The sequence below is a fragment of the Megalopta genalis genome, chromosome 3 (genome assembly GCF_051020955.1).
Source record: "Megalopta genalis isolate 19385.01 chromosome 3, iyMegGena1_principal, whole genome shotgun sequence".
Taxonomy (NCBI): Eukaryota; Metazoa; Arthropoda; class Insecta; order Hymenoptera; family Halictidae; genus Megalopta; species Megalopta genalis.
Genome location: NC_135015.1, coordinates 23,527,452 through 23,552,016, shown reverse-complemented (window position 1 = coordinate 23,552,016; position 24,565 = coordinate 23,527,452). Strand labels below are relative to the sequence as shown.

Genomic DNA, 24,565 nt, shown 5'->3' with positions numbered 1-24,565 from the left:
AGGACCGATAACAATTCTACGGCCGAGCCGTGTAACCCCATTTCATTCCGCGGGCCGCGGAAACTTCCGAAAGACAATCAATGGCTTCGTCTGGCACTTTGCAAAGTAAACGTTGCCGGATGAAATTAATGATCTTCCTTCAATCTCGTTTGATTACAGGGGCCTCACCCGTGGTTCCTCTGCCCCGGCGCGCCCGCACACACCCCCCCGACGACCGTTCCCGAGCACCGCGACGCGCGCTCGCCGTCCATCGACTTTTTCCGTTCCCTCCTTAACCTTCCCGCCGATATTTTCCACGGGAACGATCGCGATAGGGGATACGAACTAATTCGGTCCGAGGCTCGCAGCCGCGCTTCGTTTGCCCGCGAACGCGAACAAGATCGACCGATCCCCGAGGAGGTGGTGTTGCAGCAGGTCTTTCACCTGGAGCATCGCGAGGCGTCGCCCAAAAGCGGCGAGACGCGTTTTCTAGGCCGTGTGAATTTCTGCCGACTCGCGGACGGGCTCTCTTTTATCGCTTCGCGGAGCCGAGTAGCCATAGGAGCGAGGATTCGGTGAAGACGAGACGTTGAGAAGGGAGAGAGAGAGGGAGAGAGGAAGTCGTTTCTGGCCCGGTGGGATAGACGCGTGGTTGAACGAGCGCGGCTTCGACGCGTACGTGTCGCAATCCGGTCCCGAATCGGGAATCGAGATTCCCGATCGTCTGGTTCCCGGTGTACACGGTGCAATGTCAGCGTCGTGCAAAGGCTTACGGTTTCGGTTGCGCGCGACGTGAAAATTATTCGGCCTTGCCGGAGACTGTACCGAGGAGGAGGTACGCCGTTCTGAGAAAATAAACTCTCCCGCGCTTCTTGGTCGCCCGTGGAGCAGGCCAGAGCCACTTACTTCCTCCACGAATTCTCTTCCTCGAAGATCGAGTTGATTCGCGTAGCCGGCAGCAGACGCGCGCGCTTCCCCCGGTGGAGGACCGTAAGGGGACGACACGAGAGAGGAGCCTATCGCCTGCGCGATTCGCGTTTGCCGAAGGGAAAAAGAAAAGAGAAACGGGCGAAAAAAGAGAATGGGGAAAACGCAGAGACGGCGGGAAAAGGTGAAAAAAGAAGGAGACGGGAGGTGAACGGGATATCGAATTTTTTTGCGGCCCCTCCTGCTCCCGCTTCGCGCCTATATTGATTTTTAGAAATTCCTTCTAGCGAGACGGCCGAACGAACAGAGACCGGCGAAGGAAAGGGTGCAGAAACGAGGCGGCCGGAAAAGGAACGCCCGCCTCGAATCGCATCGTCTCGCCTCGCCTCGCCTCGCCTCGCCTTGCCTCGCCTCGACTCGCGTCCTCCTAGGCCGGTTTAACGCCGTTCCACAAAACCTCCTTCGTCCGGGAACGTAATTAACTTCGAAGAGTCATTGAGCCAGGGGATCGCGTCGCCTCCTCTCGCGGAGTCTTCGCAATATAATGTCTCCGCACCGAAAAAGAGACCGCCCAGTCGAACGGAACGGTTCCCTCCGCGCGACTCCCGTTCGATTTCCTCCGCGACTTTCTCGCGACGCTATCAATTAGATATCCGTGTATCCATCACCGTTTTCTATAAACGCGTCCCCAAACGTTTTCACCTTGTTCCGCGCGGAGAACGTTGGCGCGTCCGATCTGCACTGTACCGAATCCCCTTCCACGCGCAGCAAAAGCGGTGTGCACGCTCTACCCGCTTTACAGTAACGCGAATCTAGTGGCTCTATTATCGTATAACGTTGGATATACGAGCGCAGATTTAAATGGTAATGTTCTATCGACGGGAACGCAATGCGAAGATATGGGAGCGACGACGAATTTTATTTGACAAAAGCTGTATAAAAAGAAAGAGGAAGAAGTAATTAGGGTAATCGTGAGAGGGCGCCGTGAACGAAGGCGCTCCAATGCGCCGCGAAGAATCGGCCTGCAACATTTGTTTCTAACGGCAGCGGGAAAATTCCCACCCACGTTAGACATAATGCGAGACGGCCCTGTTCATAGTCGAAAGCAATCGAAGGTAGTCGAAGTCGTCCGAGGACAGTGGAAATAGTGGGACGTTTCCCCTCGTTCGCTTCTGTCCGCCCCTCTGCGCCCCACCATCGTCCGTGCGCCCCTTCTCCCGTCCGTGGTCCCTCTCTCGCTCGCTCGTCGCGTTCTCTCTCCGTTTCTCTCCTATTCCCGTTGACGGCTCTCTCGGTCGCTTCCTCCACCCTCTCTGTCTGGCGACCGGCCGCCTGTCTCCCTCCCTCCACGTTCCCGTCTTTGTCGGTCTCTGTCCATCTTTCTTGCTCGTTCGGCTCGTTCTTAACGTCAAACCACTTAGGGCCGCGGACCTCGGCAGTCAGTCGATCTTTCCTAGCAGCAGCATTCCGGCATTTTCCACCTGATCGCGCGCGGTCGGTCCGGCAAACGCCATTTTGTTCGGTCGCACGTCTCTCTTCGTTTATTCCCGTGGGAAAACCGAGATCCGTCGTGCGTTGAAAAACTGTTCGTATGTGCCGCGCGCCCTTCCACGCCCCGTGGAACACCTGCGTTTACCGAAAACACAACAAACGAAGGCGACGCACTTTATAACACACAGAGACACACCGACACACCGTCCCACACGCATACGCGCGCGCGCGCGTTGTTGTTGTCGTCGCCGTCGTAGCCGTAGCCGACGTCGTCGTCGCCGCCGTCGTCGTCATCGTGTTACTCCTGGTTGTTGTCCGTCGGCCGTCGGCTGTCTGCTCGCGCCGTCGTCCTCGTCGTCGTCGTCGTTGCCGTCGCCGTTGTCGTCGTCGTCGTCGTCGTCGTGTGGTGCCGGTGGTTTCCGCGTCGAAAACACACTCTCCGTTTCGCAACGGGCCGAGCACGGGTCTTTCGAGTACGCGGATTAAGGACGCCGAGTCGTGTTGTTTTTGTCCATCGACGAAACCCGCACGGAACACGGAGTGCGTGACCCCCGCGCGTGGTGCTTCTCTCGTGTCTGCACACACGTTTTTCTTCCCTCCGGCTCGACAGCGTTCAGGAAGAACCTGGCTGATAACGCACGATAGAACGTGAGTACACACTCGATATACTTTCTATGTTCCCCGGTTATCTCGGCTGTCTTTCCGTCTGTGTCGCACGCCTCGAACGTTAGATCTTGTTTTTTTTCTGCCTGCATGGCATCGTCTGCCATGTTAGACCGGCGTCTCTTTCTCTTTCTCCCTTCCTCTCCCTCTCCTTCTCTCTCACGGTCCCCTTCTCGTCGTCCTCTACCACCCTCCCTCCATCCTCGACGTCGTCTCGCTCTTCCCCCTCGTTCCCTCTCTATCGTCTTCCCCCCTCTGCATCTGCCCGCCTGTCCTCCGCCCTATTCGCGCTTGTAAACGCGCTCTCCAACGGCCCCCCTCCCCACTCCCGCGCGACGGCAGGAGCGTCGACACGAATTTTCCGATCGCGAATTTTAAACGATGAAACGCAACGATGACGATGACAGCGCCCGGTGAGAAACGACGGGCACGCCGCCTCTGTCAAGCGACCTCTATCCTCTCTCTCTCTTTTTTACTCTCTCTCTCTCCCTCCCCCTCATTGACGCCGGTGCTGCCGTTGCCCGCGTGTTTGCGAGATCCACTTCGTACTCTTTGCGCTCTTCTCGGCCTAATAATTCGTTGCGTGTATCCCTGCGCTGCCAACTGAACGTGATATGCGCAGAATGTGTGTCTGTGTCTGTGGGTGCGTGAGAAAGAGAAAGAGAGAGAGAGAGAGAGAGAGAGGGAGAGAGAGAGAGAGAGAGGAAAGCTTTGTCACGGCGAAAAGGATGGGTGGAGCGAAGGGAGACGGGACAGGGGTGAGCGCGAGTCCCTGTGGTTCTACGCGAATGCACGCGCTCACGATTTCTTCCTTCAAACGTTTTTTCGCCTTTTTTCGTAGCGATAAGTTTTCGAAGAAGGCGCGCCGTGGCATGCGCGCGCACTCGAACATAACCTTAAAAGCTGGCAATTACGGGCATCCTTGCGCCGGTTTTGCGAGCACGCCGGAACGTGTAGCCATGGCTCCCGATGCTCGTCGCGTTCGCCGACCGGCTGCAAAGCACGTGTACACCGGAAACACCGTCAAAGCGCAAACGGAATCGAATTTAATGGAATTTCGTTTGTTCCTCCCGGACGTTTCCCAACGCGCCGCGCGGACTGTCCGGGCTGTGGGTGGGGGAGGGGGGAGGGGTCGGGGAGGCAGGGTAAGCGTTCACGTTACTTTTTTCGACTCGTAACGGTTACGTGGGAAACACGTGCCTGCACACAAGCCTCTCTTCCGTTTCGAATATTCGAATAGCCCCATCGGACGCGCGACGACGAACGGTTGCGAAACGGTTTTCCTCCGTTCTTTTTTTCATCGGTCGGATCGAAACGATTTCGAGGTGACTCATCGTTACGGAACAGATTAACCGGGGAGCTTTCCATGAATTACCGCCGCGCTGCAGCGCAGTTAACCAGCAAACGATAGTTAGCACTCGAGACGCTTATCGGGGAGCGCGCGAGCGCGCGCGGAAATTTTTCGTTTCTAAGAAAACGCGTCTAACCAGTCGTTTTTGCGGGCCGCGACGACTCCGCGCGGCGAATTGCGCGGCAAACAGTTTTCACACGGCCGATCCGATATCACGAGCGAGCCGCGTGTTTTTCATTTCGCCTCTCTCCTCTCCTCTCTCCCTGCATTCCCCCCTCCGCTTCCTCCTACCTCTCGTCGTCCGCCTCTTTTATTTTTGTTTTCGCCTCCTTTTCTCCGTTTTGATATATTGTCATTGGCCTCGCGCGGGTTCTTGTAAAACGGCGCGCGGACGTGTTGGTACGTAAGCTCGGCGTTTCTTTTTTTTTTTTTTTCTTCCACGGGGACTTATCTGCGAATAATCGTCGCGCACGATCGGCCGAAGACAAATTTTTATCTCCGGGAAAAACGGAGCTCGCCTCGTCGGCTCTTTGTCGCCGCGGTTTATTGCCCGTTGGGAAACGCAGCTTCGTTTCGCGGCTTCGCGTTTTTTCGACGTCGCGCGGCCGTTTCGTGGGACACCTCGTTATCGTCGATCGTTATCCGACAATGCGTCACGGGCCGATGAATTCTTTGAAACTCGTCGAAAAAGAGGACCCGACGGCGGCGGTCGTTGCTGGCCTGACGTCATCGCGGACCACCTGTCTCCTCCCCGCAATTTTCTCGAACACGTGGAGCCCGCGACGACGGTGCGGCACACCGCCGTCGTCTAATTTATGCGCGACGTCGGCTGACGGGTTTTTCCAAAAATAAAATACGGCGAAGCCGATCGGCCGTGCCGGAGCGGTGCGTTGGAAAATTACCGATTGACATCACGCGCCGATCGACGTCGCCGCTTTTTCAGAACGCGTTTTCGAGGCGGCGCGCGCGCGAGAAACGATGGCGCGCCGCCATTTTCGCGATCTCACGAGCGCGCGCGCGCTATCGTGGCTCGCTTTTCCCGGCAAAGGGAGAACAAATAGGACGAAACTGACGTTCTCGAGAAATTTTCCGCGTCGGGAACCATCGTCTAACGGCGCGCCACGGGATATCTCGGAGTAGCTTTCGACTCCGTCGACGAGCTTTTATCAGCCGCGAGTTTGGTAAACTCGTGTTCGGCCTCGTTAGAGACACACCCGTCCGAGATTAGCCGTTCGCGGCTACTCGTCCTCGAAACGCGACCGCCGTTCTCTCTCTCGTCGTTTGTCTATTACATTCGGTTCTAGAAATTTACGAGCCAGTTACTTACTATCCGCCCCCCCCCTCTCTCTCTCTCTCGACGCCGTTTCGTTTCGTTTCGGTATCAAACGACGACGGCGCGCTTCGAAAAACCGTCGAGAATATTGTTGCTTCCGGCGAGCGACACGCGGCGCAAAACGTGCCTGGAGGAAAAATGAAACCGCCGCCGTGACGCGGACGGCGATAATGACTGCAACAACAACAATAATAATAATATGTAATGACAACGATCGAAGGATAGAGAAGGCCCGGCGCGCGCGATCCACGAGGAAAAACCCGCCCGACGGAGGGGAATATAAAAGTGGAGCGCGGCAATTATCTGGGTCAATGTGAAAATAATGATAATCGAGACGGCGACGCGCGTTCATCGAAATATTTATTAATAGAGATATCACGCGAAGATCGGCAGATCGAGGCTCGATAAGAAGGAAAAGCGATATATGTCGGGCATTCGCGCAGCCATGCGGTTCCGGAGCCGCTGCCGGCGCGGCGCGGCGCGGAGCGGAGTATTACGGCTTGGCCGTCACGGTGCGAACGACCTCTGTTCGCGGCGTACCACGCGTGCAGAGCAAATACGGTGTAACGACACCGATCCCGTCAGCAACTTCATCGTCGCTTGGATCGCCGACTACGTAGCGATGACACCTGTCAATTGGCTGTTATTCCAACTTATACACGCCCCCTTAATCGACGCCGCCTCGATCGCAAAAAGGACGGCGCAACCTTCAATTAAGACCGCACGAAAATTCTTCGCTAATCGCTCGCCTCTTCGCAAAAAGATTCGCTTTGTTCGCGGGGCCGCCTTCTCTTGGCTGCGAGACCTTCGTTGTCTTCTTTCTTTTCCTAGGACAATTTTTCGCCTAATTTCCGAGCCCATTGTTAATCTTTAACCACTCTGCTAGAGGACCTTAGGGGTAGGCCTTCCTTTTATTCCGCTACCCTTCCTTTTATTCCAGCAACTACCATTCTACTTCACTGGAAACTCGCTTATCGCATTGGGATAAAAATTCTTTGCTAGTCTACAAATTTTTTGCTTTTTCTAGAAGTCGTGAATTTTTTCGGTTAGGAGACCTTAGGGGTAGGTTCTTCTTTTACTTCGCTAGGGAACAATTACATTTTTGCATCGCTAGAAACTACCCTCTTAATTTGCTACGACAATTTTTCGCTAATCTCCAAGGTTTGTTTTTTGATAAAAACAGCTTTGCTTTCTCTAGAAGAAATTGTCTCTGCTAGAAGACGTTAGGGGCGCGCTCCCCTTTCCCCCCACTAGATCGCAACTACCCTTTTTCTTCGGCAAGGACTACGGCTGTTGCTCTCCGCGAAGGCTTTTCTTCACCGACAGAAATCTACTCGTCCGCGGCACGAAAGCGCCGCCCTTTTTCACCGTCGGGTTATTGCTCTTTTTCTCGAACGAGAAAGCTGCGCACACCTCCGTCTCGCCAGTTTTTCTCGGCAAGAGGGGTTTCCGATTTCCGATTTCTAATTTCGCCCTCGCCGCGGAGAGTCCCGTCGCCGTCGCCGTCGCCGAACAACACAAAATGCCATCACGTCTATCGGCACCGGAGAGCCGCAGAAAAAGTAGCTCTCCCGCGGAGAGCCGCGCGCGTTCAGCGATCGTCGCTGAAAATTGTAGGCGTGAAACGAGAGCCCGGGCCGCATCGGCGGACCCGAACGGAATACAAAATCGCTCCCAACCGTATTTACCGGCGGCGAATAACAAATTGCGTATTTATCGAGGGCCTCCTCTCCTCGAGCACCAGCGAAGCGGTTACGGGCATGAGCCACTGCCAGAGACAGCGACGCGAGACGAGCCGAGCCACGACCACGTCGGAGAGGGGCAGGAGTCAATATCGAAGATAACCGTGCGAACGTCTTGACTCGGCTCGGCTCGGCTCGGCTCGCTTTTTTTCTCTCTCGCTCTCTCTCTCTCTCTCTCTCTCTCTCTCTCTCTCTCTCTCTTTTTCTCGCTCTCTCTCGCTCTGTCCGCGCGCCTGAAAAATGCCCGTGCTCTTCCCTTCTCTCCTACACTTTTCTCCGCCTTTCTCTTCCCCGGCGCTTCTTCTCGCTTCTTCTTTTCTCCTCGCTCCTTATTTCCCGCAACAACGCCGGGATAGTGACCCGCGCGAAACGTTGATATTATTTGCGTCGACGTTACCTCTCGCTCGTTCGCTCGCTCGCTCGCGCGTCCCATTGTTGCGAGCGCCGCGGCCGCACCGAGATAATTAGCTCTGTATCGTTTCTGTTATCGTTCTTATTCGTCGTCGCGACTCTGCCCCGCGGTATTGTTCGCGAGCCGACGCGAAACTCCCGGCGCATCGGCCGCCGACCAGCGAGAAACCACGATCTGCAACAGGGTGCAACCGGGGGAAACCTTGTCCTTCGAAGTCGACGGAAACGCGCGGAGAGGGACGTTTCCGCGGTCGCAAAGAAGACCGCGTCCCGCGTGTTTTCGCTTCCGAGATATCGTCGCTTTCTTTTCGCGCGTTACACGAGCTTTCAGGCGAGATTTACTCGCTGCACGGCGAAGCGAGCGTTCTTAACCGTGGGCCTCGAACAACGATTCACGAGTTATTTGTACCGTCGTGTCGCATATGTTTCTAAGAAGGTTTAATTGTGAAACCGCGACCGTCTTCGCGAGCAGACGAAGAGTGATCGAGATCCGACCACTTCAAGGTTTCCCCTCTCAAGGACCCTACTCGGCAGCCCGCTTCGGGCCCGAGGAACGCGCGCGCCAGGTGTCCCAGGGATTTTCGGCCCCGTCGACACCTCGGTCGCGCGAACGCCGCAGCTTTTTGCTCGGTTTTTGCTCCGTTTTTGCGCCCGTTGTGTAGGATCGGGCGACGTTTTTCTGCTCGTCCATTGGGTGCCCGGCAACGAGCCTTTCTCTTGCGTCACGATCTTTTTTTTCTCCCCGAGCTTCTAATCCGAACGCTCGCGAGGCTGATTTATGTTATCATCGTTACCAGCATCTTTTTCCTGGGTAAACGCTGATGGATCGTGACGAACGCGTCTCGCCTTCTTTCTTCTCGTTTCGGAGCGCGGTTTCTCTATTCGCGGGCGAGGGGAAATTTCCGTGGCGGAGGAGCCGGCGTGTGCCCGAGCAAGGTTCGATTCCGACGGCGACGGTGACGGTGACGGTGCTTCGTCGAATTCGAATTAACCGCACGGCCGGCGATGCGGCTACATTTTTAACGAGCTCTTCATTTAAACTTTCCACAACCTCTAATTGGACGCGACGGGGGTTTTCCGGCGACCGCCGGACATTCGTGCCAGTTTCGCGGCAGGCATCTTTTCGAACCGCGTCGCGCCGCGTTTTCCCGCGAACATCCGCGGCATCGAATATTCATCGCGCGCATCGGTCATCCACGGTGTGTCGCCGAATTTGTTTCATAGACTTTCGGCGACCGATGAATTCTTGATACCGTAATATTCCACGGAATTCCGTCGGCCGACTCTCGCCGAAGCAATCTTCGAGAGCGATATTGCTCTGCGGCACCACGCTCGAAAATTTATCGAGATCTTCCGGTCGAGTAAACATATTACCGATAAGGATGCAGTCTCATCTAATCAAATTATGTAAGGTGATTTTGCCTGGCATCTGGCTCTCGCGATTAAACTGCAGACGCTCTGCACTCGCGACTAAGGACCTTGAATCTGCCCCCCCCCCCCTGAGCAGCTCCGTTTAATCCTTGCCTTTGACGATTTCGTGGCATTCGGGATCTTTGTGCGCCGATCCCCTCGGATCGTCTCCTTCGATCGATCCTCTTACTCGGATCCGATGGAAATGGCTCCACAAATCCAATATGATTCACGATCGTTCTTGACTTTTTTAATCATTCCGTCTCTGCCTTCGCAGAGAACGCTCCGCTGACGCGTCATCTGTCGTATTATTTTAGTTCTTTTTTTAGGACCGAATCGATTGATCAATGATTTGTATTTACGTTAATACTAGAACGAGACTCTATTATTTTCCTTCGTAAAAGTAGACTGCGAATTTTATGCATTTATGGCAAAAATGAATAGGTCGAAAAGAAAACTGTAGTAACGTGAGCTAAATTTAAGGTTGTTGTTACATTATTGTCGATCTCATACGATTATTAAAACAAGGAATACATTTTTCTTTAATTTGTGTTTCACAAAATTCACTTTGCATAAGGATCTGCAGTCTCTATAATATTAATATTATTAAATATTAAATTGAAATATTATTTATCATTTTCCAAATATATGAAGAAATCTTTGTCCCTTTACAAAACGCGTTCCTTTACATGCACGTTCGTAAACAAATTAAAAATGTTGTGGATGCGCCGACAACCCCGGGGGGTCGTTCTGGGGTTAATATTCATTCCATTAACGCCTGTGTGGTGGAAGCCGTAAAGTGTACCGATAGACAACTCTTTATTTCGTACCTTTCGGTTTTGAAAGTCTTCCGGCTACAACGAATCCTTAACCTAAATTTCTTACATAACTTAACTACCCAGTATTGCTAGCAGTAGTTTAATATTTACTTTCCGATCATTTCTCTCGCAGCTTGTCATAACACGAATGTCGACTGAACTTAAAATATGAAACGAAAAGATGATATAATTACACGATAATACGTAATCTTTGTATTTCATATTTTGCATCAAGTTGATATTCGTGTTATGCTTAGTAATAATAAACGTAACAGCCGGTCGTAGCCGGTCGCCAATAATTATCACTAAAATTGAAATAACTCGAACGATAATAAAGTTTTCGTGCTGAACATTTTACTGCAGGCTGCGCAAATTTTTGCCGCAGTTTTTGCGTACACGACGTCGGAGAAGAGAATCGTGCACGGATTTTTCAGTCCGCGCTTTTCTTTCGTAAAAAAAAACTTTGTTCGCTAACAAAATAATTAGTTGGCGAAATAATCTACGGAATAATTCGAATCAGAGAGAAAGAGAGAGAGAGAGAGAGAGAGAGAGCGTGAAAAATGCTATCCAAATTAATGTCAAAATTTTCCCTGAAAAATTACTGGTAGTTGATTCTCGCCGGAATTAACCCGTCGCTTTAAGGACTGCCACCCCGAAAGTTTCTTCGCTAGGAGAGAAAGAGGGAGAGAGAGAGAGAGAGAGAGAGGGAGATAAAGAGAGAGAGAGGACAGGGCCATCGAGATCGCAGGTAGATTTCTGGCGGCGACGAAAGGCCGTAAACCATGGAATGATGAAACCGGGAGAAGTAGATCGAATTTCAAAACACAGCCACCGTCTGTCGCGGCTTTCTCTCCCTCCCGGACCGGCGTGTTCCGCAGAAAAACTTCAAATTCCGCGCGGCGGGATAACGCCGCCGGCGAAATCGCCGGTATGATTAATGCCGCGACCAAGCCAGAACCAACGCCGGCCTGGCCGGCTATGGAAAAGTCGATAAGTGACAAAAAATGGGCACGAATGGAATTAAGAGAAATGCCGTGAGCCGCTCGTCAATTTATGTACGCGTGAAAGTTACTAGCACGCGCGAGCAGCCCGCTCCTGGTTCCGCGCGCGGATCGCCTTCCGCCTCGTCTCGTCTCGTCTCGTCTCGTCTCGTTTCGTCTCGTCTCGTCTCGTCTCGTCCGACGACCGATGGCTTTTTCACTGCCGCGAAACCTCGCGAACAATTCGCAGCCTCCGCTTCGCGCTGACGACGCTTTGTTTCTTCGAGACACGCGAGGATACACCGTGATTAACTCCACGCGAAATCTCCACGGATTTTTACGACATTACGATCCGGTTTCTTCGGGTTCGCAAATGCCAACAGCGATTCCAAACGCTTTTCTCCGCGAGAGATCTAACGCTTCGGCTTTCAGTCGATATTACCGAGCACCAAACGCGACTGCGACACCCACCGTTTACGGTTTTCGGCAACGCGATTATAAATCTAAATTATTCACGAATTAATGTAGCTTCGTTCACGACTCCGAACGATCTGTCGTCGCTCGACTCTCGTCAATGACTAAGAATGAAACCACGCCATTGATATGGAAGCCGACCTCTCTTGTTTACGATTTCACAACGTCGCGCCCGGCGCGGACAAAATTCTGCAGAAAAATCGATACCTTAATTCGCGAATATTTAACGAATCGATCGATACAAATTTTGATAGAAATGAATTGATAAATAAATTTTACCGCGAATTAAAGAAATGTCGCACGACGCATCAGCGAATTTACCGGAAAATTAACAGACTCGTTGCCATTTATTTGGATCGCGTTTCGCGGATGACCATCCGAAAAAATTAATCGCGAGATTCGACCGGGCTGCGAGGCCGGTGATTGCACGGAGCAGGGTATAGATCGGTTTTTCGCAGGTTCGTCGGGTCGGGAATCTTTCGGAAAACATGCTGTCGCGAGGGAATTGGAAAGCGGGGAAGGATGTGAAAATAGGTTGCCGGTAGGTAGACGGTTCTAGATCCGTCAGGGAAGAATAGGTGTTTGGGACAGCAGGATAATTACACCCTTTGATACAACGATTTCTAGATTTTCCATAAAATTGCCGGCGGCGCTCGCCGAGCTTTCCCACGTCTTCCGTACGATTCCGGTTTCGCACGGTGTAATTTCGCCCCGCGCGAATGATACGCGGGCGGCCGCTGCAGTTTTCGCGACGAGCGGCGACAATTAAACGCCAATAAGATCGCGAGGGAACGAGGTGTCGATGGGCGCCCGGTGCCCCGCGTACGTGGCTAATCTCCGCGAAAACGGAAGGAGAGGCTCTCCCGCGGTTTGTTGCACGCTCGAGGATGCGCGGTGAAATCTCTTTGATTTTCACACGTTGCCTCCAAAACAGTATTCAAGCGACGTTCACACGTCGCAGTCGCAAACCAAATTGATTTCCCCGCGCACACCCGCCGCCCCGCCGCCGACACCGGCATTTCCAATCTTTTCTCCGGCGACCCGTTTCGTTCGGCTTTAATTTGTACTTTCTGTCTGAGCCGAGATCCCTCGTCTTACGTCGCGTCCTTGTCGACGACGACCCAGGTCGCGGCGAACTCGAGGAAACCGGGTCGGTGAACCACCCCCGGCGTATCGACGCGTTCGCAACCCCGAAGATCCCGCAACTTCGAAGCGGTTTGCTCCGCAACTGGACGGTCGAAATCCATCCGATCGCCCTATTTAACGCTAGATTCACGGAACCCCGACAAAATGGCGGATCGCTAATTTTTTCATTCGCGATTATTCGTATCGCGAAGATACACTTACGAGTTATTTGTTCAATTTATATCTGACGACTGATGTTACGATTTCGCTTGCTACGCAGCGATTTATTTGGTAATTCTGTAATTCCGCGAACGATTTAAACGCTTCTGGGTCAAATTGACCCGGCGGCAGAGGCAGCGCGAGGGTCAATCCTCGCATCCTAAGAGCCCTAATCAAATTCAGCGCGCTCGGGAAGCTCCTTCTTTCCATCTGCGAGAACCATTTCGAGAAATGCATCCATCTTCTTCTCGGCGCCGACGACGCCGTGCCATCTGCTGATTGCACGACCATTCCGGTCTAGAAATTACCGCGGCGAGCTCCGCCGGCGTGATCTTAACCTTCGAGAGACCGGCGATCGCTGTGTTTTAACAGATTAGATTAGATTTATTAGCAAAGAAAAAACCACACGATTTACATCTCATTACGCCGCGGTGCTCGAAACCGTTGTAACATGTTACTCGATTCTGCCATTTAGTTCTCTTTATTACGGTGTTCGACCACTGGTTCCGTAACTCCGGCGATAACGCGAATTGACTCGGGTATCGATATATAATGAAGGCTCGACGACAAATTGACCCTGTATTAATAACAGTGACTCGACGTTGAACAGATCGTCCGTATACCTAAACGCATGTCGAAAGAAACCTATGTATGTTACACGGTGAAACCCTTTAATTGCAGAAACATGAGATAGCTGCACTGGGTCAGTGATTCGACGGAAATATATGCATGTACCAGGTAATGGACTAGCGATTGCGAGTCCTAGGCGATTGGACATGGTGCCGGACGCGTGCGTTGTTCGATTATTTGATTGATCCGGGAGACGCGAAGCGAACAAACTGCAAAGTCTAATAACCGTGGATTTTATGCGTTTACGATGGAATTAGGTCGGCGTAATTTGAAACGGTAAGAAGATACAAAGAAACGAAGGATGTCGATGCATTGAACTTGTTGAAGCGATTAAAGAAGGAGAAAATATTGTGCTAGAATTTTATGAACGCGAAGCTCGACGTTGGAAAGATTTACGAAACAGTAAATCGGCGTCTAATCGTTGCACGCGCGAAATCGCTACGACATTTACCTTGAGCCGAGCATGGAGGTGGTTCTCGCCGTAGTCGATTCGAAAGAGCAGGGCACACGGTCGTCGACGAGGCCCGTCGTAGATCCTTCTCTCCCCGAGCGTTCGTAATTTCGAGGGCACCGAAGAAATGGAAACTCCTCCGGCAACTTGGCGATTCCAGCGGCGATGCGTCAAAGGAGGACGCCACTTTGGAATATAAAGCTCGCTTTCGCGAGAGGGAATAATCGTCCCACGTTCTCTCCGCGTGGCGCGTCATAAAGCGGAGTCGTGCCGCGTTCTCGCGTTGCTTGTTTTACACGCGTTCGCCACCCCCGCGCATTCCCGCGGCTCGGATTCGCGCGCTCGATCGCTCGCTCGCTCGCTCGCTCGCGCACCTTTCCAGCGAGGCTCGAGCGAGAAGAATCCTCTTCGACCCGAGAAGAGGCACTTCCCTTCGCCGGGAAATAAGCAGAAATCGCGGAAGAAGGGAACGAGGGGGAGGGACCGCGGGAGAAGAAGGGGCCCGGTGGTAGCTGACGAGGGCAGGGTGCGAACAGAGGGAGAGGGGAAAAGGAGGGACCGTCGCGAGCAGAGACCGTAACTGTTGTAACTAGACTGCGGATTCTTTATGCAAATTACGAATTTGTTGCTTCGATTTCGAAAGATAATTTCTAGAAAATTAAACTAAAGCCTCCGTTTCTTTTTTTAATTGGTCCGACAGGTTGTCTTTCACCTGCTCGATCATTTCATAGACGCATGAAATCCGCGGTCTGATTATTATCATTACTCGAGTGAGCATTTGTATGCAACAAAAATTCTTCTATGCTTTTACGTACATTCCTCGCCTTTTTTCGGGAAAGAATTATCAAACGATCGCGAAGTATATCAAGGTTATATTACGAACGCTTCTCGATCGAAATTTCAAGAATCGGACGCGATCGAAATCGAATGCTGATCGTCGATAGCGATGACACAACCAATATATCGGTACTGTGTAACGAATATATTCGTAATAAAAAAACTGTTTTCGTAACAACAAAATTGCAAACATTATCAGCGACGAATTAGCATTCCCGTCATCGATAATTGTCGCTTGTAGCAAAAAGAAAAACAATTTCCGTCGTCTATAATTATCATTCTTAACCGAAAGCTATTTGCATCGTTTTATAACACTGGATCTACCGAACCAGTCGAAACGATTGCTTCCTGATTTTTTCTTCTACGATTTCGCGTACTAGAAAAATGTTTCTGGGAGAAATTTTTCGATAAACTTCTTTATCCGATCGCACGGAGTTTAAACAAATCTGATCCTGTTGATTTTATAAAACGAGATAACTAAAAAGAATCTTCGTCGTCTACGACGGTTATTTGGAATAATTCGAGTCGTCTACAACGACAGCATTTTGTAAAATTGACCGACGAACACAACCCTTCGCGCGAATAGAGAGAGAGAGAGAGAGAGAGAGAGAGAGAGAGAGAGAGATCGGTTCCCGATCGACGGATTCGTTCCCATCGAATTGCCGACATAACTGTTGTCTTTGGTCTCCGGTCGTAAGTTATTCCGCAGCAGCATTGTTGCGTTCGTGGAAGCACACCGTGGGGCAAAGAATCTTCCGCCGGCGTAGAGGCGGTCTTGAAATTTCACCGAGGAATATAAGTTCCCGGCGTGGAAAGTTTCCTCGGCGTCGGCTCTCTCGCCGGGTACTTTCTCAGTTCCGGCGAATCGGTTTCTATAATTTCGGCCTGCCGGATCGCGGCCACCGAGCGGTATAAATAAGAATTTCGGATCCATTGTGCATACTTCGGAATAGTTGCGGGCTAAAAAGAAGCCCCGGGAGTTCTCCTCTCGGGCACACGATTCGCTCCGGTTCTTTCTGTTCGATCCGACGGAAGAACGGCTCGCGAATCGCGCGCAATTCCGCGGAGCGGGGGGGGGGGGAGAAAAAAGGAAAAAAAGGAGGAAGACGAGGCGAGCCACCCTCGGTTGCCGCGAAAGGTGTTCCCTTCCCGTGGAAGAGTAACCAACCACTCCGGTCTGTCCGGCGGGCCGTAAAACCGAAAAAAGCCGCGAGCAGCGGCGGCTACGTGTCCTCGCGAGCACGTCTACGCTCTGTTCCCGGCGATCGAAAGAAGGAGGCGCGCCGGTCTGAACGTCTTTCAGAAAAAGAGTAACGATTCTGCCCCCTCCGCCGTCCGAGACGGCTCGTAAAACGAAAGGAAGTGTTCCTGCCGCGCGCGCGGTGCCGAACGGTGCCGAGCGGACAACCCCGAGGGGACAGGAGAGGCTATCGATCGACCGGAGAAACCTTTTTTCAATTCGACGTGGCTCCACCTTCGTCGATCGACTCGTGTCGCGCTTCTACCTACCTTCCCTCGTTAGAACGACCAACTAATCGGCCGCGAATCATGCCAAGAAATTGACTTCCGGCTGCATGGCGCAAGCCCCTCGCTCCCAAATCCTGCTCGAATGCTCGACGCCGCTGTCGTTCGACTGTTGGATATTTATTTGCGCTTCTATTTCGACGATTTTTCGGGGATAGCGTAGCAGTACCGGTTACTGTGCCCTCTCTCCGTTTACGAGCATAATAAACTTTACGTTTGTCGTGCGAGTCGTATAGTTTTTCTTCTATCTGAATTCAGTCGATCGTTTATTTGCTAAAGTTAAACATGTAAAAGACGGAATTTCTTCGAATAACGCAGAAATTGTTTCACCCTTCCGACGACGAGTTCTTTGTTTCATCTTGTGAAAAAGCTTGGGGATGATTTGGAAAAATTAACTCGCCCAGTATGATAAAGTGTGAATGCACCTTTTCGCGTGCACAAAGAAATATAGTTTCTAGGATTCGGCGTGGAAAACGTCTCGCGACTGAATTCGCACGTCTCAAAAAGATCGTCGAACGAATTAAATTGTGTAGTTTTTCCTTGGGTTTCTGTCTAACAAGAGTCGATGATTTCCTGTCGAAAGGGTTGGATATTTTTGACTCCTTGACTACTATAAATCCTTAAAGTATCGAACCACACTGTTTCAACATCCTTGTGAAATAGATTGTAATTTTGTTGACATCGTTATGCTCTAATGGGTTTTCCCGTTTACAAATAAATGAACGAACGAACGAATAAATAATTAAATAAATAAATAAATAAATAAATGAAATGAGCACACGGGGTCGCGAGGATGGACGCGCGTCGATAGTCCGCTAGTCCGGCAGCCCGCGGGATTCATTTACACCGAGTGCGCGGCTAGCACCTGTCGATTTCGCGTCTGTTTTCGAAAAATCCTGGGATCGCGAGGATTCAATTTAGCGGCCGGCGGAATAATCGCGGCGCGGCCGCCCGTTTCAATTTCGACTCGCGATAAAAGTCGCGATACACGCGTTTACAGGGACGCGCGATCACCGCGGGACACACGGCCGTCCGCTGGTTTAATTAAGGCGGAACCCCGGCTCGATGGACGTGTTTCCATCGACTACGAGTCGGTAGCCAGGCGGTTCCTCTGAAATATTCAGGAGTCGCGGTTTTTTCGGCGCGCATTCCGCGGAGGCCGAACAACGGCCGGCTTCTCTTCCGGGAAATCAATTCGGTTGCGCGTTCGACCGGATCGGGCCCAAGACTGACGCGAAACTGGCCTCTCCCACCTCTTCGATTCTCGCGCAAAGCTTTCGCGGTGACTTTGGCTGTTTTTCTTTTTTCCTTTTCTTATTCATTTGCCAAAGGTCGCAATAACAGATAGCGGAACGATCCACGTCGCTTTGACCACGGTCTACGTCACTGAATCACCCGAGTGTAGAAAAACATTCAACGGTCGAAACTCGCCCTTCCTGCTGTTCACCCCTAGGAGGGTTCTAATCTAACACGTGTCGTTTTTTGCTATCTTCCTATATTGCTGTTATCTTTTCTATAATATTTACAAACTATCGTTTCGTTTATCTTTGTGCGATTAACTTTAGGATTGTCCATTTTCACTTTATATTTATCGAATGAGACATACCGAATTTATTTGTTCTTATATTTCGTTCATTCTCGAATAATTAATTTCCTTTATTCCTTCATTTCCTTTATTATTTTCAATCCATTAATTCCGACTTATTAAAACGATTTAAGAAAGCAGAAAAGGTCGGCGCTTGGCTCCTACTCCTTAAAATCGACGCGGACAATTTTTTATTTCGCCCAAAGATCCACGGGCTAATAAAAACACAAAAATGTAATAGTTTCTAAATACGTTCCGTCAAAGTTCGGCCGCGTTCACAGCCGCGCGCGCGCGCGTCGCGTAAATGAAATTCGTTGAAAAATGAGGACGCCGAAGGAAAACGATTTTTCAGATAGGTATTCAGCGGTCGGGGTTTGTATTTTTATCCTCATCAGCCTATGACATATCCAATAGCACTCCCCTTTTGTCTCCGGCCATCAGACGTCACCGAGTCGCCGGCCAATAGGAAATAGAATCCACTAGTTGACAGCATCGACGCCGCCGCCGCCGCCGCCCCTCCGATCGAGCGAGACTCTAACGAGGCGAAAGCGAGTCCGTTGTCCTCCGGATCAGCCGGATGCACAGCCGGCGTATCTCCGGAGACGAATCCGCGAAGAACGGACAACGAGATTCCCCCGAATCGGGGGAACGGCGTTTTTTCGGCACGCGGGACCGTCTCGAAGCGGCGTCGACGCGCCGACGTTCGGCCGCAGCGATTTTCCCTTTTTTCCGCGCGGCGGATCCGCGCGGCTCGGCGACGACCGACTCTCTCGCTAAAAGCAAAAGTTTTCCCATTTAACTGGCGTGCCCGCGCCCATCCTCTCGCCGGCTCGCGGGGAACGTTATGCCGCAAGATTTATAGAAAAGCGCGGCGAGCCTGATTTTCCAAGATAATAACTTGCCGGCGTCGCCGCGATGCGAACAATCGGACTTCGCACTTTGTTTAGAACTACGCTGGCAGCCTCGGATCCCGCGAGCTAATCGCTTCGGTTTCGACAGGACAGAGAAGGCTACTCTCCCAGACGTTGCAAACCAGCCTCTCCTCTCTTCTATGTGTGCGCCACGCGGCTACAGATGTTGCGAACAACCGACGGCCCCCGCCGTGCCACCTTTGACGAAGCTGCCGTCTGAACCCGGGATCAACCCTTCGCACTCCGAGCGGCTTTTCGCTTAAGAGCGCGGCAATCTTCGAGACATTTTTATTCCGGCGCATCCGAAAAACTGTCTCACCAAGGAAGGATCGTAGTGTCGTCGTTACGCTAAGGATCGTTGTGCAAAATAAACATTGTCCGCGACAATTGTAAGAAGCCGAGTTCGTTCGTACGTTGACGTTTCAAAATGTTTTTAATCTTTAAACCGTTTCAAATTACGATTACCCAATTTTGCTGTAAACGCGTGCGATTCTATCGTTGTCTCGACAAATATTTTTCCAGGAAATCGATGTATTTATTCGATACGATTGCACGAAGATTAAATATAATTATGATTTATTTTTTTTCTGGATAGAAACGACTGTAATCGTAACGATTATTATAAACTCGGGGGTGGTTTCACCGTGCGCACTTCGGTCGATTTCGATCGTTTAATTAAATAATTGGATGTTACGATGGTAACAACAAAGTCTACAGGAGATTTTCGACGAATTTACGAAAAATGCTAAGAACGCTTGAAACGCTGAAAACGGTCCTCCGCTCGAGGATGAAATACAAATAAATTATTCGTATCTCCGCGATATTCTCGTACGTTGTTTACGCGAATTATTTACCCGGCTCTCGTGAGTTTCGAATTACAAAAACGGCAGGGAAGTTCCGGGATTTCCCTAGTAACTACGCCGCGGGCAAAAAATATTCCCCAAGTTCGCCTACATCTTATCGCCGTCGGGTCGGCGGTGTGTCCTCTCCCCCCAAGACGCGTGTACCGCGACTTAAATAGACGCCCGGGATCCTGAAAGAGCGTTCTCCTCCGGTGAAAGTAGCATTTTTAATTGGAACGATAATTACTTCCTTAAAAAACCGGCGAATAGCGACGGCGGCGAACAGCGCCGAACCCGGAGACCTTTGTCCCGGGAGCCGCGAAGAGGACCGGGACGGAGCTGTCGCGAAATAACTTTCATTACAGAATCAAGTATGGAGAAACTTGGTAATCCCGAGTAAACAGAGGGTTAAGGGTCTCGCGTTCCGCGGCGGAGAGACAGAGAGAAGAGACGAGAGCGGCGCGGGGCGGAGAAGGCTGGCGGAGGGAAGGGTGGAGAAGAGAAAGAGGGTGCACGGAAGAGAGAGGCCGAGAGTGTCTAGGTGGGCGAGGGAGTGAAACGGAAGAGGTATAGGCCGGTATTTGTGCGTGTCGTGGAAGGGGTAGAGGGTGAAAAGGCCGTGGCAGGAGGGGAAGAGAGCCGGCGGGAAGGGGACAGGACTGTCGCGAGAACAGCGGGGGTTGCATAGGCTTCGATGGCTAAGGGACGTATACAAAAGTATGATAAAGGGGCTGCGGCTGGTGGGGTGGATCGCGGAAAGGGGGTGTTCTCGGTGACTCGTCGTCGGAAACGGTGGGGGTAGCGGCTGCGATAGGGGGTGGCTGCCGGCTCGGCTCGGCTCGGCTCGGCGCGGCGCGTCGCGGCGCTCGCAGAGGTGGTGGGAGCGGAGAAAAGGGATTGTTTGAGAGCATCGACGACCAGACGGGGCCACTTGCCTCCGTTCGACACCCTCTTACGCGCCTACCGCCCCCCGCTCCGCTGACGTCACGGGCCAGCACACTTTTAAACGAATAATGCAAATTGATTTTGCGATTGCCGTCACAGTTTGCACGGCTAGATGGCGGACGATGCCGTCCTGACGTCCGCCCAACGACGCCGTTCCAGATACCTGAGGAAACCAACCCTCTCGCGAATTAACCCTAGGCACGCCTCGTGTCACTAGCTCCGAGACGGTCCGCGCAACGGGCGGCCGACACGATTCTACGCGATTTTCGATTTTCGAACGGTGCTCTTCGGCCCACCGACGTGTCTAGGCTAACGTCGTCTATTCAAACTCAATTTGAATTATGAAATTTCCATTTGCAGCTTCGAATGCGTCAGAATGCACCGATTACGGTGTATGTCGTGTACAGTGTGGCCGGAAAGGTTGCGACCGAACTGTGTTACCGAAGTCAAATAGATGTGTGAAAAATGTTTGAATATACTCATTCCCGAGAATGCTTTACTGAATTATAATAAAAATGAATTGATCAAATACAAAAATATATGACAATTATATAATATGTATATGAGTATACATATATGCAATCATATAATATATCCGAGTACACATAATAAACAGAGCATGTGTCAACGCAACACAACATGTGTGCGTCAACAAGCATCCTTCTAAAAAACTTGCAGAGACTCTTTGTTTAAAATATTCTCTTTGGAAACAGTCGCTGGGATATCCACGCGGATGCAGTTTTCGGAAAACATTTGCGTAGACGAAAATATTGGTGTAACAGTTTCCGAGGCAGCGAGATTCTGCTATCGTTAATAACCGACGGAAAAACATTCTACGTGTCTGATATTTCCGCCAAATATTTGCATGTAATCGAGCGAATGGCGGATAAAAATCTACAGAACAATGTAAACCTCTCCGGCGGAAGAGCGATCTGCAGCGATCGAATCGGGACCCCAAGGGTAACCATAAAAAACACGGCACTGACGGGGTTACCGTGTTTTCGATTTTGGGGCGATGAATTTTGCAAACACAAGACGATTGGCAAAATCGACGAAAAGGAACGTTGTTTAACCGACGACGAGATCGCGCCGATTTCTTCGCAAGAAAAATAAGGGTGCGATTCCAATGATTACTTATTATCGTTCGTCCCTGGCAATTTATTATTAATTTCTTTATTTAATTTCTTTACTTATTGGTTTATCATTGATTTATTTATTTAATCTATTTACTTATTAATATATTATCATCTCACGTTCTACCATTTAATTTTCGCGCCGAGATTATTTATTTTGCAGCGTTCGTCGTTCTCTTCCGCTCACGTTTATTTCGACGTCTCCTTTAAAAGACTCCGCATAATTTCAATAATTCCAGAACGCGAAATGTCTGAAAACGATCATTACGAACGTCTCGGTAGTTTCAGTCTTAAGATGGCCGGTCGATCGTCCAAGGTTTCGTTCGTCGTAAGGGATGAAACGTTCGATTCCGATGGAAGTCTGTAGGCAGGCTCATCTAACTTCCGGTAAATTGATTTTCGCTAGGGAGTATCGAACGGCCGCGGCCCCGCGAATTTTCCTCCGGAGTCGTCGGTGTTCGGCTCACTTATTTCCCGACTTCCATCGCGCGCGATGTCGATGGCGGCCGTCCGTTGCTGCTTCGTCGACGACGGCGGCGGCGGCGAAATGATGCATCGCTCTATTTGCACAGCCGTCGCGCGCCCGTATAAATTTTAATTTCGACGGGACGCGCGAATGAGATAATGGCATCTCGCGGGAAGAGAGACGGGGAGAGAGGAGAGAGCGAGAGAGAGAGAGAGAGAGAGAGAACGAGAGAGAGGACCTTCCCGCATCTCGTTCCCGTCGCGCGTCGGCTGCCGTCGTACACCGTCGAAACGTAATCCGCGGAGGATCCGACCCGACGAATGCATTAGGGCCGATCGAAGGTCACGCCTCGAACGGAAACGCCTCTCGCATCGGAAATGCCTGCGAAACAGGAAGTTCGAGAGATGCCGCTCTCCGAGGAACCCCCGCGAGACACCCTTTCGGTGGTGCACATGCACTGCGTGCACTTAACCGTTTCAACCCGGTTTATTAGGTGTCATTAATCTGGTCATCTCTTTTTTTCTCGACTCTTTTGCTTCGCTTCCGAAGCAACAGAGCAGACGGTGCCATTTTTTTAGGATTGTGGGCTGCGACAGGTGCTCGAGATTAACCCTGGCGTGCATAAGGGTGGGTCAGAAATGACCGTGGAATTTTAAACCGCGTATCTTTGTTCAATCGATTGCAATGAAATTTTGTTCGAGCGGATTTAAAATTCTTCTATACATTTATTTATGGACTTTTCATATTTTTGCGGAATTTTATGTAAACTCGTATTTAAATTTTACTGTAAATTTATCTCGCTTCAGCCTATTTTTATAACCTTATCCGCAAATTCTAGATTTATAGACGAATTATATGAGATATATAAAATAATATAAACTATATAATATATAAAATATATAAAATATATAAAATTATATATAAAATTTTGGCCCGCAAGAGAATCACGACGCCATCCGCTATGATCAATTTCGCCGTCCGCCATGACCGAAATAAAATCTTAATAGCTCAAACATTATTAATTCTTTTGAAAATATAATAAAACGTATCGACCCCGCGCATTCCAAACCTCACTCTCTCTCCCTGTATTCTCTGGTTTCATAACGAACGGACAATTTCCCCGTAGAAAATCGAATGAACAGATAAATAAAATGACGAATTGGCTGCGGATCGGCGGGAAGTTCGCCGGATCGAAGCCGCGGAAGTCCGCTCTCTGAAATGTCTCCGGGTGCAGCGAATCCCCCGTTGGGATCGGAAGGGTTAGGCCCGCGACGTATTTTCCGAGGCAAGAGACCTCGATTAATTCGCGGAGAATCGATCGGGGAAAATCCGCGGGGGAGAAGAGCATCGGTGAAAAACCGGTAGCCGAGGCTGTTCGAGTGCGTGCCTTAAAATAGCAAATAAACATCGCGATGCCGTCGCTCCGTTCCTTGTGCTCGCTGACAAAACCGTTCTGATATTCGAATGAGAGAGAGCGAGAGCGAAAGAGAGAGAGAGAGAGAGAGAGAGAGAGCTGCCTACACCCACGTAGCGGAGCGGACGCGCACGAACGCGAAGTCGATTGCCATTGTTGCGAGCAGTAAATACCGGGATCGCGGTCGCAACAACGTATACGGAACCAGTTCAACAATGAGGTTGTCGACTGATGAATAATAAAAAAAAATAAAAAAGCACAACCGACCGGAACGGAAGGGATGCCGGCGGACGAGGGGGGTCGGGGAGGAACAAAAAAGTCTCGTTACGCTCGTGAAAAGTTATCGACGTCTCTGTAAATTCGTTACCGGGAAACGCCACGGCGTTTTAAACACGAAAACACGGTGTTATTGGACTTTATTCGCTGGAACGTCAGCGTACGTCTGCTAATTCGATACGCGATTCAATCTTCTCGTTTAACAGGATCGATCCGCCCTCCGGGATTGGAATCCGAAACGTTGTAAGATTTCCACCCCTAGGAAATCTAACCGAGGGAACTCCGTCGCAAAACGTTCCGCGATATATTATTTCCTGGAATGTTTTTCAAATCGCTTCCTCGCGGATATTCGACCGTCTGTTCCGAGAGAAAATACTTTCGACAGGGAGAGCCTTGCGATTCCGCTGTTACCGTGTCGCGCGTCTACCATAGTTAACGCTCTATCCTCCGGCAAAAGAACCGGCGTAAACTCAAGTTTAACCCTGGCCAGTTTTCGTTATCGCGAGAGCGTAATCCACTCTTTGCGATAATATCTACCGCGAAAATTGTTCTTTCTCGAGACTGTTTTCTCTATACGTGAATAAATTTCTACGAATCGAATCTTTTTTTATTCGTAATAACATTTCGA

General features: G+C 50.8%; 1 protein-coding gene across 4 annotated transcripts in view; it reads left to right on the top strand.

Annotated features, from left to right (window-relative positions):
- The window catches only part of LOC117222139 (uncharacterized), a 152,987-nt gene that overhangs the window by 2,618 nt on the left and 125,804 nt on the right, over positions 1-24,565 (top strand). For 2 of the 4 annotated variants that reach the window (XR_004490626.2, XM_033473658.2), the window contains exon 1: positions 2,907-3,045. The exons of 1 other annotated variant lie outside the window; for it this stretch is intronic. The gene's annotated coding sequence lies outside the window, so the exon portion shown is untranslated. Of the gene's footprint in view, positions 1-2,906; positions 3,046-24,565 lie in introns of those variants that run through there. One more of the 4 variants, XM_033473661.2, reaches the window with a different exon arrangement.